At 39.5% G+C, this 13,237-nt stretch overlaps 1 long non-coding RNA gene and 1 pseudogene across 1 annotated transcript in view; both read left to right on the forward strand.

Moving 5' to 3' along the window:
• Positions 1 to 13,237, forward strand: part of LOC147829420 (uncharacterized) — a 64,645-nt gene that overhangs the window by 10,290 nt on the left and 41,118 nt on the right. The gene's annotated exons all lie outside the window — the stretch shown is intronic.
• On the forward strand, positions 10,053 to 12,309 carry LOC101714058 (protein SET-like; annotated as a pseudogene).

Below are 13,237 nucleotides of genomic sequence, written 5' to 3' on the forward strand. Positions count from 1 at the left end.
GCTTTTCCTTTTATTTTCCACACAGTATCATTAGCAGCACAAAACTTCAATAAACTTCAGTAAAATCAAACTAGCAATTTTTTCCTATGAATCATACCTTTGATATTATATTTACAAATTCATTGCTGAATCTAAAGTCACCTAGATTTTTTTCTGTTTAATTTGTAGTTTCGCATTTCATTGAGGTATGTGATCCAGTTAGAATAGATATTTGTAAAAGATTTAAGGTTTGAATCAAGATTCATTTTTTGTGCATGTGAATTCTAGTTATTCGTGTACCTTTTATTAAAAAGAATATGATTTTTTCATTTAAACAGTATTGTTCCTCTGTCAGAGATTAGTTGGCTGTTTCTATGTGTCTGTGGGCTTTCAGTCCTGTTCCATCATTCTGTGTTTTTTATTTTAAAAGTTCCATACTGCCTTGACTAATGTTGCTTTCTATTAAGTTTTAAAACTGGGTACTGTAAATCCTCCAATGTTCTTCAATATTGTGTTGTTAATTCTTGCTATTTTTCCACAGACTCTTTAAAATCAGTTTGTCTGTACTTACGTATGGCATTCTAGATTGTTTTTTCTTGTGGTTATGGTGTGTATAGAGCAAATTGGAACAACTTGATATTTTAACAATATTGAGTGTTTCAATCCATGAATATAGAACACATTTCCATTTATTTAGATATTTGATTTCTTTCATCCAAGTTTTACATTTTCTACATATAGATCCTCTATGTAACTTATGTTAGATTTATATCTAAGTATTTAATTTTCAAGACCATTGTTGATTTTTTTGTGAATCTTGGGATCAAACCCAAGGCCTTGTGTATTCTAAGCAAGTGTTCCCACACTAAGCTTTATCCCCAGTCTATAAATGTTACACTTTTTATTTTAAAGTCTAACTTTTCATTATTCAAAATTTCTGTTTTCTGTCCCAGGATTTGTTGGTGTTATTCTTGAATCTTTGACATTTTCTACATAGATTTATCTGTGTGAAAAAGCAATTTCACTTTGTCCTTCTCCGTATTTGTACCTTTTAATTCCTTTTCTTACTGTATTAGCTGGGATGCAGTATGATGTCGAATAGGACTAGGGAGAGGGGGACTATCTTTGCTTTGTTTACAGGGAAAACATCCTGTATTTATCAGGTTTACCATTGCTATAACTAAATACCCAACTCCCATGACTTAAAGAAAAAGAGGCTTTTGGATTCAGTCTGTGTTTGGCTGGCTCCAAGGTACAAACATCATGGCAGAAGGTGGAGTAGAGCATAGTTGCTCACCTCATGGCAGCCAGGAAGCAGAGCAAGTTGAAAAGAGCACAAGCCAGAGACAGATATTCCCATCAGACATGCCCTCACCAACACACCCAGACACACCTAGAGAATGGTTCATTAATCCGTTAGTGTCTTTTAAGCCAATAAAGTTGAAAATCATGATTCACAGTTTTGCATCTATTCTATCATCATTTAGTATGATGCCTAGCTATCATTTTTATGTTCTTTTTCAAGCTCAGGAAGTCCCCTCTTGCCTTTATTATCACAAATGGATTCTGGATTTTGTCAAATATCTTTCTGTATCTATTAATATTATTGTGTGAATTTTTTCCCTTTTTTAGCCTGTTGATGTGATAGATTACATTGATTATTGATTGTTGAACTAGCTTTGCACACTTGTAATAAACCTCACTTGGTTGTGGTATATATATGTTTTTGTAAGCATAGTTGGATTTTATTTAATAATATATTATTGGGGATTTCAACATCTATGATCATGGCAGATCATGTTGTATAGTATTCTTTTCTTACAATGTCTTTGTCTAATTTTGTCACTAGGATAGTGCTGACTTCACACAATGAACAACATAGTATTTCTTCTGTCTTTATCTTGTGGAACAGTTTGTAGAGAATTGATGTCATTTTTGGCTTACATAATTGCTGGAATCTATCTTTTGTTCAGAATATACTGAACCCACTTTTGTGTCTTCTTCTACCCAGGTTGTGTGTGACTTGAAAACTCACATTCTTTTGGGAAGAAATAAACATGGTGGTGAATTTTTTAGGCTAACTCCTCTCCATTAGAATCCTTTTAGTGTTGTAGAGGATGAATTCAGAAGCACTACATTCCCAGACTCTCTTGCAACTAAAGTTTTGGAACTGATTTTAGTTCCCCTAATAGATGAATTTGTGCTGAACTTTGCATTGAGTCATGCTGAGAGAGGTTCAGACTGCAGTATATCCACTCTAACCATGTGAACCCTGCTAGGGAAAAAATGGAAGTCACAGGTGTAGTGGGGGCTTTTGAATTTGCTATGCACTGTAACTCCGCAGGTGATGTCCTGAGGCTGTAGACCCTGTAGACACAGTATCTTCCCCATCCCAACAACAGCAAAATAGTGGCAGATTCTGAAGGCTGCAGTAGTGATGGCCACTTCTGGATCTGTCTCTTCTTGCAATGCTATTGGCACATGTCTCAGCCCCAGCTGAGGCCAAGCCATACTTTGTGGCAGGAGGTACTTGTGGGAGCTGAGCTCAGCGCTTGCCCCTTCAGCCTTGCATTTTTCCCCATTTCATGCCTCATATTTTTTAAAAAATGAGCTAGAATGGAGTCTGTCATTTCCATGTGTTTGCTTATATAATGATATTAATGAAAATTTGTCTGTTAAAAAAGGACTTAGGGATAGTCATTACACATCAGGTATAACATTGGAAGCATTCTGATAATTGTTTTCAAAAATAATTTTAAGCAATTGTAATTTTGAAACATTCATTTCTTCCTAATAAAGATTTCAAAAAAGTACTGACAAAAATACACTTTCTATTGCAAAAGCATTTTCCCTTTTTATTCAGTAATACTTTGTTGAGCGTCTACTTTGTCCTTTGCTAGACATTGAGAGAACAATGAAGAACAACATGAGAACTGTCTCTGCTCTATTTGAATTTGCAGTTTAATGTAGAAAAATATCCAGTGAACAAACAAAAATATGTCATATGGTAAAAGGTGCCAAGAAGACATATAAGGCAGGGAAATAGGCCAGACAGTGGTAGGATGGTGGTAGGTTAAGGTTATTTTAAGGGGATGGTAAACCCAGAGAATGAGCAAGTAATTAACCTTAGCAATAACTTCATGTGATTTAAAATTTGAGTCCTTTGTTGACATTTCCTTTACATCCTGTGTTCTCATTCACTCAGAAAGACTCTATATATAATCTGGCTTTTACCTTCACCAGTGCACTGAGATAAAAGTTCCTCATGCTAGATTCAGTAATGACATCGTGTCGCTAGCTCCAACCATGTCTGTAGTCTCCACATCATCTGAACATGTTACCAGTCTTCGCCTACAGAATCCTTCCTTTAGCTTCCACATGAGATTCTTTCATAGTTCCTCTGTGTCTGATTCTTTGGGGTGGCTTTTCTTCCTTCAATGACTGCTTAAACATTGGAGTTTCCCAGAGCTCTGACCAAGTATGCTTTTCTTGTAACCCTATCCAAGCTCCCTTAAAACGTCTTACATTTCCATTTGTGACTTCTACTTTCTTTTTTTTTCTGTATTAAATTCTTTTATTGATACATTGTAGGTATACAACACAATTACATTTCTCATTGGGAATTGTACCTTTACATAATGCATCTTGGTTCTTATTTTTTCCTCATTCCTAGCCCTCCCTTCACCCCCTCCACCCTTCCCTATTTACAAAGACTTTATTTCCATTTTTTCCATTTCTCAGCATTTTTCCTTTCCCTTCTTTCCTTTCCCCTGCCCCTCCCACTACCCCTACCCCTTTGGACCTTTTCTTCCTATTTTACATTATCGATTATTCATTCTAATCATTGGTACATTTTAAGTATACAATATAATGACATTCATCATTGGAAATTTGCACCTTTACATAGTCTCTCTTGGTTCTTATTTTTCACCCTTGCCCAGCCCTCCCTATTTACAAAGATTTTGTTCCTATTTTTCCATTTTCTCATATTAATCCCATTCCCTTCTTTCCTTTCCCCTAGCCCTCCCACTTCCTTCCCCTTTGCCCCTTTTCTTCCTATTTCACATTACCTATTATACATTTAGTCCTTATTTACACTTTCAGTTTCTCACACCGGAGAAACTATTCGGTATTTACACATGTGTGTGCTATTTATTTCACTAAGAGTATCGCCTCAATGTGCATCCACTTAGCTATAAATGTCTCTAATTTCTCATTTTTTATGGCTGAGTAGTACTCCATTTTATTAAAAAAACACATTCTCTTTATCCAGTCTCCAGTTGATGGGCATTTGGGCTGTTTCCAAGTTTTACTTATTACAAACTGTGCTGCTGTGAACATGGGCACACATATATCACTGTGGGATGATTCTTTCAATTCTTTGGGGAAGATCCCCAGCAGTGGAATAGCAGGGTCAAATGGGACTTCCAGTCCTAGTTCTTTGAGGTATCTCCGTACGAATTTCCACAGTGCTTGCACCAGTCTACACTCCCACCAGCAGTGGAGCAAGGTTCCTCTTTCCCCACAGCCCCGCCAGCATTTGTTATTGGTTGATTTCATGATAGTAGCCATTCTTTCTGGAGTGAAGTGGAATCTCAGCCTTGTTTTCATTTGCATCTCTCGAATGACCAGTGATGTTGAACATTTTTTCATGTATTTATTTGCTATTTCCACTTCTTTGTGTGAGAAATGTCTGTTCATTTCAGATGCCCATTTTTGGACTGGGTCTTTAAATTTGGGAGGTCTGATCTTTTTAAGTTCTTTATAGATTCGAGATAGTAGACCTTTGTCTGAGGAAGAGCAGGTAAAGATTTTTTCCCACATTGTGGGTTGTCTCTTCACACTGTTGGTGGTTTCTCTTGCTGTGCAGAAGCCTTTTAATAAGAAGAGATCCCATCTGTTGATTGTTTGTGCTAGTTCACGGGCAACTGAGGTTGTGTTCATAAAATCTTTTCCTACACCGATGTCTTCAAGGGTTCTACCTAACCTCTGTTCCAACTGGTTCAGAGTTTCTATTTTAATATTCAGATCTTTAATCCATTTTGATTTTAGTTTAGTGCATGGTGAGAGATATAGGTCTAGTTTTTTTAATCTTTGGCAAGTTGAAGCCCAATTTTTCCAGCACCATTTATTAAAGAGGCTATCTTTCCTCCAGTGAGGGTGTTTGACTCCTTTATCGAAGATGAGATGGCTGAGTGTGTCTGGCATTGTTTCTGCATCCTGTAATCTGTTCCACTGTGATACCCCCAGCTATGTCTCTGTTACCTAGAATTGCTTTTGCTATTCTGGGTCTCTTCTTGTTCCAAATGCATTTTTGGATTGTTTTCTCGAGGTCCATGAAGTATGCTGCTGGGATCTCAATTGGAATTGCATTAAATCTATATAACAGTTTTGGAAGTATGGCCATTTTCACTATATTAATCCTTCCTACCCAGGAGCAGGGGATGTCTGTCCATTTTCTGATATCATCTACAATCTCTCTTTTCAGACTGCCATAGTTTTCAGAGAAGAGGTCTTTGATTTCTTTCGTTAGGATGATTCCTAGGTATTTCAGTTGTTTGGATGCTATTGTGAAAGGAATTATTTGCCCTATTTCTCTCTCAGTGAGTCTGTCATTGGTGTAGAGGAAAGCTATTGATTTTTGTGTGTGGACCTTGTAACCAGCTACTTGACTGAATTTGGTTATTAAGTCTAGAAGACTTTTGGTGGAGTTCTTGGGGTCTTCTATATAGAGTATCATGTCATCTGCAAAGAATGACAATTTGACTTCTTCATTACCTATCTTTATTCCTTTTATTTCTTTCTCTTGTCTAATTGCCCTGGCCAATGTTTCCAGAACTATATTGAACAAGAGTGGTGATAGTGGACATCCTTGTCTTGTTCCTGATTTGAGTGTGAAGGATTTCAGTTTTGGACCATTTAGTATGATATTGGCTGTTGGTTTTTCATAGATGGCTTTTATCAGTTTGAGGTAGAGACCATCTATTCCAATTTTTTGTAGGGTTTTTATCATAAATGCGTGTTGGATTTTGTCAAATGCTTTTTCTGTGTCTATGGAGATAATCATATGGTTTTTGTCCTTGGCTCTATTGATATAGTGTATTACATTGATTGATTTTCATATATTGAACCATCCCTGCATCCCTGGGATGAATCCCACTTGATCAGGGTGTATGATCTTCTTGATGATCTTCTGCATTCTGTTTGCCAGTATCTTATTAAGGATTTTTGCATCTATGTTCATTAGTGAGATTGGCCTATAGTTCTCTTTTTCAGTTGGGTCTTTCTCTGCTTTGGGGATCAAGGTGATGCTTACTTCCAGGAATGAATTTGGGAGTATTGCTTCCCTTTCAATTTCATTGAAGAGTTTAAACAGTAGTGGCAGTAGTTCCTCTCTAAATGTCTTGTAGAATTCAGCAGTGAAGCCATCAGGGCCCAGGCTTTTCTGAGTTGATAAGTTTTTAACTACATTTTCAATTTCATTGGTTGATATTGGGTTGTTAAGAATTTTTAGGTCTTCTTTGTTCAACTTTGGTAATTCATATGTATCTAGGAATCTGTCCATTTCTTCTGTGTTGTCCATCTTATTGGTGTATAGGTTCTGGAAGTAGGTATTGATGATCCTCTGGATTTCTGCTGGGTCTGTTGTCATTTCACCCTTTTCATTCCTAATTGCATGGATTTGGGCCTTTTCTTTCCTTTTTCTGACAGGGTTGGCTAAAGGTTTGTCAATTTTGTTGATTCTTTCAAAGAACCAACTCTTGGCTTCATTGATTTTTTGCATTGTTCTCTTAGTCTCCATTGCATTGATTTCTCCTCTGATCTTTATAATTTCCTCCCTTGTATGAGCTTTGGGTTTGTCCTGCTCTTCTTTTTCTAGAAGCTTGAGGTTCAGCATCAGGTTGTTTAATTGGGCTCGTTCTGTTTTCCTAATATGCATATTCACTGCTATGAATTTCCCTCATAAGACTGCTTTCATTGTGTCCCATAGATTCCGATATGTTGTATTGTCATTGTCATTTAAGTGAAGGAACTGTCTGATTTCTTCTTTAATTTCCTCTGTGACCCATTGGTTATTCAGAAGTGTGTTGTTCAATTTCCACGTGTTTATGAAATTTTTTGGTTTCTTTTACTATGGATCTCCAGTTTCATCGCACTATTGTCTGATAATATACAGGGGATCACTTCAATTCCTTTGCACTTACTTAAACATGTTCTCTGTGTGAGTATGTGGTCTATTTTTGAGAATGACCCATGTGCAGCTGAGAAGAATGTGTATTCTGATTTTGTGGGGTGGAAGACCCTGTTAACATCTGTTAAGTTCATTTGTTCAAGAGTTCGATTGAGTTCTAATATTCCATTCCTTATTTTTAGTCTAGTTGATCTATCTATTTGTGACAGTGGGGTGTTGAGGTCCCCCACTACAATTGTATTAGTGCATATATGACTTTTCATGTCCGTTAGTATTTGTTTTATATAGTTGGGTGCACTAGTGTTTGGTGCATAGATATTTATGATTGTCATCTCTTCCTCCTGGATTGTTCCCTTTACAAGGATGTAGTGTCCTTCTTCGTCTCTCTTAATCAGTGTTGGTTTGAAATCTACTTGATCTGCAAAGAGGATAGCTACTCCTGATTTTTTTCAGGTTCCTGGCGCATGGAGTATTGTTTTCCACCCTTTAACTTTCAGTCTATGAGTTTCCTTTTGAATTAAGTGTGTTTCTTGTATGCAGCATATTGTTGGATTTTGCTTCCTGACCCATTCTGCCAGTCTATTTCTTTTGATTGGTGAATTGAGACCATTAACGTTGATGGTTATAACTGAAACGTATTGACTTGTCATTGCCATGACTTTTTCTTTTTGTTGGGTTCTCCCCCTTTACATTTAATTTCTTGTCATGCCAGATGGGTTCATTCTGCTTTGCTTCCTGGGGTTGTGATCCTCAATGTCTGTTCCTAGGATATTGTGTAAAATTCTTTGGAGTGCTGGTTTGGTATTCATGAAGTTCCAAAGGTGCTCTTTGTCATGAAAGTATCTTATTTCTCCATCCATTCTGAAAGATAGTTTTGCAGGGTACATCAATCTGGGTTGGAGGCTGTTTTCTTTTAGGGCTTGGAATATGTCACTCCAAGCTCTTCTTGCCTTGATGGTTTGTGTTGAGAAGTCTGCTGTGATTCTGATAGGTTTTCCTTTGTATGTCATTTGTTTCTTTTCTCTGACTGCTTGGAGAACTTTGTTCTTCTGTTGTGTTTCTGGAAGCTTAACAATTATATGCCTATGTGTAGATTTTTTTGATCAAGGCTATTTGGAGTCCTATATGCCTCACTTATCTGTATGTCAAGCTCTTTTCCCCTGCTTGGGAAGTTTTCTGCCATTATTTCTGTGAAGAGATTTTTTTATGTCATCTCCACTCTCTCCTGTGTCTTTATTGAGCCCAGTCAGTCTTATGTTATTCTTCTTTGCATCATCTAGCAGCTGCTGGATTGATTTCTCATGTTCCCTTATAATTTTGAAGCAATTTTTCTTTTCCTGGTCATTAATTGCAATCTTATCTTCTATATCTGAAATTCTGTCCTCACATTGGCTCATTCTGCTGTGTAGACTTTCAATGGAGTTTTTCATCTCCTGGATATCTATTTGCATCTGTTTTATGGATTCCATTTGTTTCTTATGTTGGGATTCCATCGTGTTCCTGAGCTCCTCTCTAGATTTATTAATCATGTCTTTCACTAGGGGCACAATTTCTCCTGTTATCTGAGAAATTATTTCTGATTTCATTTTTTCCAGATCCCCTTTTGTTGCCATTCAGTGGGTCCAGGTGGTTGAGTATCAGAGTGTTCCATCTCATTTCCCTTTGGGGTTGCTGTAGGTGATCTGGAAGTCTGGTTTTGAGACTTATTTACATGTTTTCTCATTTCAACTGGGGCAAGGGGCTGTTAGTGCCTGCACGAATTACCTCCTCTGAGCTGGGAGAGGTGGGACAGGGGCCAGGAGCAACGGTAGGGATGGTGACCCAAAAGCCCTTTCCTGTGGGCTGGGAGCAGTGGGAGGGCTGGTGACCGGGAAGCCCCTTCCTCTGGACCAGGAGCAGTGGGATGACGGCTCAGAAGCCCCTGCCTCTGGGCCAAGAACAGCGGGACTCAGTACCTTGGTCTGGTGGTCTGGTGACCTCTGCGCCTTTGTAGTGTGGAACCAGGTGGCTGCTTGTCTGCAGCGGGGTGATTCGGTGTCTTCCGCGCCACTCAGGACCTCGGTAGGGCGTGCACAGACCTTCCTGTGTGCAGTGGGCTGATTCGTCGTATTCCGGGTGACTGGGGACCTCGGTAGGGCATGGGCAGACCTGCTTGTCTGCAGCGGGGTGATTTGGCGTCTTGAGTGACTTCCACTTTCACTTGGCCATGCTTCCACAACGATTACTCTGATCACACTATTCTGAACTGCAAACCAAATGTCCTTTGGCTATCAGTCTAAAACTGTTGACAACTCCAAATGTTGATGGTAGAGTCAGGGATCTGGTAGCAGAAAAGTTCCACTGTATGATGTAATTACATAAAGCTACCTATATGATAAAACAACATAGAACTAAATATATGACCATACAAATACATGTCCATAAAACTTGTGAAATCTCAATAAGGTCTAGGACTAATATCAGTTTCCTAAGAGGGATACCATTCTATACTTAGAGGCAAGATGGTATCTTTAGAGGGAACTGTATCGTTTTTTTATAATTCCTGTGATTCTGTAACTACCTGAAATGAAAAATGTTTTTAAAAATATAACTGTAATCCAAAAGGATCAAAATATTTGTACACACACCCCTTCTGTTTATTTATTGAAAAATTAATGTATAATCATAGAAGAAAATTTAGTCAAGATAAGCCAAATGTAATGAACACAAATGATCACTTTGGTTTCTATCAGCCTTTTCAGCATGTGTATCTTGGATATGTTACTATATTTTTATGTATTATTCTGATGCTTAAAATGGCTACCTAACATTCTACTTTATATCTTATCATAATTTATTGAAAGTCCCCATTGGATCCATCTTTTATATTAACAGTTCACAGATGAGGTTTAAAGGGTGAGTAGAAGTTGTCCAGGTGGAGAAAGGAGTAAGATGAGGCCTTCTCAGCCATGGAAACAGCATATGGAAAAGTAAAGACAGAGAAGCACATCATGCATGGGAACCCTGCAGAGCCTTGAGTGCATAGGAGAAAAGCAGTTATGGGAGAGGAAAGTAGGGAAGGGCCACATCACAAATAGCTATATTAGTTTCAGTGAGTTGGGGTTTTGACTTCTAATTATGTTAAATAACAGCTTAAATATTAGCCACAGCCGGGCTCTCCCGCGCCTTGTGGCTCGCCCCTCGCCGGGAGGAGAAGGTGGAGGAGGAGGCGGCTCCGGGACGGCGAGCAGCGAGCCGAGCCCAGCCGAGCCGGGCCGGAACGCGGAGTGGGAGTGAGGGAGCTGAGCCGCCCTCCGCCGCCTCCCCTCCGCCCCCTCGCCCCTCCCGGGTCGTCAGGCCGCGAGGGCAGAGGGAGCGAGAGCGCGAGGGGGAGGGCGAGCGAGCCGCGCCGGGAGGGGGAGGAGGCGGCCGGTTCGAGCGGGCGCCCGTTCGTGTGGCAGGAGGGAAGCCGCCTGCCCGCCCGCTCCCCCGCTTCGCTTTCCCCTCGCCCTCCCCGACCTCGGAGCAGCACCACATCGGCGCCGGAGATCAAAGTCAATAAAAAGGAGCTCAACTCCAACCTCGACGAGGCGAGGCCGAGGAGACCTCAGAAAAAGAACAAGAAGAAGCAATTGAACATATTGATGAAGTACAAAATGAAATAGACAGACTTAATGAACAAGCCAGTGGGGAGATATTGAAAGTAGAACAGAAATATAACAAACTCCGCCAACCATTTTTTCAGAAGAGGTCAGAATTGATCGCCAAGATCCCCAGTTTTTGGGTAACAACATTTGTTAACCATCCACAGGTGTCTGCACTGCTTGGGGAGGAAGACGAAGAGGCAGTGCATTATTTGACCAGAGTCGAAGTGACAGAATGTGAAGATATAAAATCAGGTTACAGAATAGGTTTTTATTTTGATGAAAATCCTTCGAAAATAAAGTTCTCTCCAAAGAATTTCATCTGAATGAGAGTGGTGATCCATCTTCAAAGTCCACTGAAATCAAATGGAAATCTGGAAAGGATTTGACGAAACGTTCAAGTCAAACAGAATAAAGCCAGTAGGAAGCGGCAGCATGAGGAACCCGAGAGCTTCTTTACCTGGTTTACCAACCATTCTGATGCAGGTGCAGATGAGTTAGGAGAGGTCATCAAAGATAGTATTTGGCCAAATCCGTTGCAGTACTACTTGGTTCCTGATGTGGATGATGAGGAGGGGGCAGGAGAAGAAGAAAAAGAAGAAAGAAGGAGGAGGAGGAAGAGGAGGAGGATTGGAAGACATTGATGAAGAAGGGGATGAGGATGAAGGTGAAGATGAAGATGACGATGAAGGGGAGGAAGGAGAGGAGGATGAAAGAGATGACTAATTGAACACTGATGGATTCCAACCTTCTTTCCCCCCCGCCCTTTTTTCCTTTTTTAAAAAATTTTCTCCAGTCCCTGGGAGCAAGTTGCAGTCTTTTTTCCCCCCTCTTGTGCTCAGTCGCCCTGTTCTTGAAGTCTTTTCTCAAACGCCATGATTCTCGACTTACTTTGTGGGGAGGTACCTCGAGCAAAATAAAATGGGAAAAGGGTCTCTAAAACCTTCTGTCCTAATTTCATTTTGATCCCCCCCCCCCCGTCACACAAACTGTATAGAATCAACACCACCGTGCTCTGTGGAAAAAAAGAAAACCCTTCTTCTCCCTTCGCTTTGTGGGAAGCTGGAGGGCGCTCGGGCCCTGTGCGTAGTGCATAGAAGTCTAGCTCTTTTCCTCCTTTCTCTGTATATTGGGTTCAGAGATTACACCGTGTCTCTATGTGAATATGGACAGTTAGCATTTACCCACACGTACCTGTCTACTTTATCTTGTTTAAAAAAAGAAAAGAAAACTTTAGAAAATGGGGTATAGAAGGTCAGCAAAGGGTGGGTTTGAGATGTTTGGGTGGGTTAAGCGGGCATTTGACAACACAGCTTCTCCTTTGGCATGTTTAATTGTGACATTAGTGGACATCCTTGCAGTTTAAGTTGAGTTTTAAAATAAAATTCTCTCCTAATGATGACTTGAGCTCTGACACTTAATGGGAGAATTGGCAAAACCTGTAGGGTCTTATTTGGAATGGACATTCTCTATTGTAATTTTGTTGGTTTATTTTAAAATTCTTTTTTGTTTTCACTGGAAAGGAAAAGGTGATGCGCAGTTTTAAACGTTCAAAGTGTAAAAGTTGCTTTGTTACAATAAAACTACATATGTATGTGAAAAAAAATATTAGCCATAATGTGGCTGACAATATGATTATAGCAGGAGAAAGACAAACGTTTTTCTGTCATTCACCTGCAATACTTACAGGAACAGTGTTAAGGTAAGAACCTTAGACTTACAAGAGTAAGTGCATGAAACTATATAAAATTAAATACATTTCCTCAATTTCTGATGGCTATCTGGCAGTCTCTGCCATGGAAAAATATCACTGTTAGTCTAGGGATGTAGCTCAGTAGTAGAGCCCTTTCCTCACATGTGACTTCCCATCCCTACCACTGCTGAGAGAGACAGAGACAAAGAGACAGACAGGCAGTGACAGTCTGAGACAGAGACAAAGAGACAGAACTATCACAGCAGACGAACTGAGCACAAATACACGTCCTTGCACTTGTATTTCACTCCTGAGCTCCCATAGCTGTGTCAGATGTAGAAAGTATTTCTTTCCATAACCTGTGATGTTCGTCCCATATTGACTTCCCTTTTTGTACTTTATTTGTGTTCTGATGAGTGATTTTCACCAATGAGAGCTCTTGTGTATGCCAATGATAGAACTGGACTTGACAAAAAGGAAGAAAATTTTGTTGGGAAATTTAATAATATATGAAAGTCAACAGACATTTAGAAACTGGTATCCAGAAAACTATGCAACAGATTTTGAAGTAGTCTGGAAGACATTGTGGTTGGAGTCATTGCATGATTCCAGGAGATTTGAAGAGTTTAGCTTAGCTACTGTCATATCCCACTAAGGAGACAACCCTGTGTGCTAAATTGTTTTGCTGTATATATTTTGTGCCCTGCCTGACATAGCCTCTTACACAGGTACAGAAATTCTTTTCTAGCA

Source organism: Heterocephalus glaber, unplaced genomic scaffold (genome assembly GCF_053883595.1).
Source record: "Heterocephalus glaber isolate CG9 unplaced genomic scaffold, H.glaber_assembly_v1.0 deba00000621, whole genome shotgun sequence".
In the NCBI taxonomy this organism is placed as follows: Eukaryota; Metazoa; Chordata; class Mammalia; order Rodentia; family Bathyergidae; genus Heterocephalus; species Heterocephalus glaber.